Raw genomic sequence first — 3,161 nt, forward strand, 5'->3', positions numbered from 1 at the left:
CCGTGTGGAGGGCCTGGACCCAAGCCAGCAGGAAGCAACAGAAGTTCTCAGTGGTCCCTGCTCCAGAGCTTTGTGTCTTCCTCATTATTCGTTCCTCTCATTCCAGAGACCCAGCGGTTTCCAGTCTTTGACTCAGCACAGCAATTAGTTTAAACCTATTTTCACAGACCTGGAATAGGTAAGTGATTTGTACCAACAAATGCCTTCTGGAAATGGAAGTCCATTTATTGTTTTTACATTAGATAGATTTGCTCTTTTTAACAACTGAAAATTTACTTGACTAATACATCTTGGATAAAGCATTTCTTGATGGCTTTGATGAGGTGGCCATAACAGGATGCTCATGGGCCAAGAAGTGAGAGACGGCCTACAAGAGTTGAAGGTGACTTCTGGCCAACTGCCAGCAATAGACACAGCTTCCCATACTATAACCATGAGGGACTGATGTCCACTATCATGTATGCTGTGAAGTGAATGTCACATATCCCTTGGCTTATTCCTCAATTTCAGGCTGGTGACAAATCCTGAAAACAAAACCAGCTTCACTGTGTCCACACAAGGCATTGGCTGTGTTTTGTTTTAAGCTGCTAACATTATGGCCTTAGAGTTAGGCAGCAATGATAAAAAAAAAATAGAGCAATTGATTGGTTATAGAGGTTGTTCAGAGACCTTTACAGTAACTGAGGATATTTTTTGGAGATACAATACCTGAGTAACAAGCTTAATGACTGTACATTGGCTATTACACCTAAAACTGGCAGCTGTATTTTAAACCCCTGATCCTTGGAGGCTTCTGCCATTGCAGTCCCTATTAGCAATCCACAGAACCACGGGGCAGAGTGCCAGGGTTAATTTGTCTTATCTGCAGATTCAAGCCAGATTAATATCAAAACCATCACTCTTTATTACTCCCTTCATGGGTTGTCACTGGTGAATGGTGATGAGATTCAATCCTTGCAAGGCCAGGGAAGGAAATTAAAGGAGGCAGTTAGGAAGCGTTAAGAGGAAGGTGGCTTAATTTGGTTAAGATTGAAGACTGAACAATAAGCCAGAAAATCACTCAAGTTCTCTTCCTTTCTCCTTCTAGTTCTCTCGCTTGGAAAATGTGTGTGAAGAGATCTCACATTCAGTCAGTGGTGGGAACAGTAACATAATCAAATAATTACTCTACTTGGATAAATTCTAATAAGATGAGGTGCAAGAGATTCTCTTTCCAAGATGGAGCTGAGAGTTGTATGTAATGCAATCATGGAAATGGGCATTTTTGTTCCTTTCATGAAAGGATTCAAAGAGGAAAGTAATAGAGAAGAAATGTCCACTGTATTTCAGTTAGGAAGATTTGATGCATAGTGCTTGGTGTTCAATTGTGTCTCTTAAAAAAATATTTGGGGGGCCAGGGAGATGGCTCAGTAGAATAAGCACTTGGCTGGCAAGTGCAAGGGCCTGAGTTCAATCCCCGGTTCCGCAACAAAAAAAAAAAGTTTGAATCCTAACCTGTAGTACCTGTGACCTTATTTAGAAATAGAGTTTTTGCAGATAAAGCCATGCTGAAATGGAAGGCACTGGGGTGGATTTCAATCCAAGAACTTGTTTACTTTATGGACAGGGGAAGTTCAGATGCAAACGGGGATCTCATGGATGACAGCAGAGGTGGAGTTTGGAGTGATGCAGCTTCAGGCAAAGGGAGCCAAAGACGGGTGGGCACCTCTTAAAACAGGAAGAGAGGGCCGGGGAGATGGCTCAGTGGAATAAGCGCTTCCCTGGCAAGTGCGAGGACCTGAGTTCAATCCCCGGTTCCGCGGGGGGGGGGGGGGGGGAGACAGGAAGAGGAGGGAAGAAAGGATTCCCTGTACCTCTGGCACTGGTGCCCCCACCCGGGGGGGCAGGGGGAGGAGCAGGGCCCTGTTGGCTCTTGAATGTGGGTTTCTAGCCTCCTGACCTCCAGAAGAAAGAGAGGTTGCAGTCCGGGTGTGGGGGCACACGCCTGTAATCCCAGCACTGGTGAGTATCACCACAAGTCTGAGCCACATAGTGAGACGCTGTACCAAATACATAAATGAAAAAAAGAAGGAAAAAAAAAAAAAACCCAGTTTGTGGCTGTCGTAGGAAACCAATACACATAGCTTAAAAAAATCCACATCAATTTGGCACTCAGCATGAGTGAGAATGTCCTCCACGAATAAGCAGAAAACGTGGAGCCTGCAGATCGCTACTGTGTAGCTGCACAAGAAAGGACTGTGCCGTCAGACTGAACAGACTTCCCGAGGCCAGAAAATGCGCTACAGGGTTTTCTCATGTGTATTGACTTAGGACACATACACGTGGACATACACCTATGAGTGCATGCATGCATGTTCACACGCCCCCCATGCGCCAGAAATGAAACTTGCTCTTTTAGTGTTATTAGCATCTTAATTTTTCTGGAAGTTTGTTTCACTCCATCACAGGGAACATCTAGCTCTTTGTGCTGACCTGCTTCTGCAGCTGCCATCTTTTGTGTGTGCTAACACACATTCCCTGGGTCTCACTAGTGACCTTTTCCCAGTGAGCAGAGGCTCCCTGCCACAGCTCTCAGCAATGAAGACCTGGGAGCATCCAGGTCAGGCCCCTCTTCCGTGGTGCTCCCTCTCGTTACTTCCCCGAGCCCGGCCACCTCTGCCTTCTAAATAGTTCTCAAGAACACGCACTTGTCTCCGCTCTACTCTTACATCTCTAGGGCAAGATATGACCATTTCCTACCTGGATGAAGGGCAAAACATTAAAACAGGATGATCTTCTTGCATTTGGCTCACTAATTTATACCCTCCTCTGACTGGAAGGATCATTTCAAATTGTAGGGTGGATTATGTACTAACTAGACGTTCCCGCTTCTGTCCTTTACGTTCTTAACATTAACACCTATTGCTCTTGGGATAGAGACCACAGTGGCAAGCATAGTTCGGAGGTCCAGTCCTGGGAAGGTCTCTTGCCTGAACCAATGTGACTGCTCCTTCTTGAGCTAACAGACTTCCTCATGCTGGTGTGTATTTGCACTGTTCTGTCCAGAAGACTGCTCTCAGCACCCTACATGTCACTTGCTTAGGGTGACAGCTGCCCCCTTAGTCCCATGTCCTCAGAGTGCTGGGCAATGTCTGGAGCATAACTTAGAAATCCTTCTTTTA

Source organism: Octodon degus, unplaced genomic scaffold (assembly GCF_000260255.1).
Source record: "Octodon degus isolate 3935 unplaced genomic scaffold, OctDeg1.0 scaffold00291, whole genome shotgun sequence".
NCBI classification, from domain to species: domain Eukaryota; kingdom Metazoa; phylum Chordata; class Mammalia; order Rodentia; family Octodontidae; genus Octodon; species Octodon degus.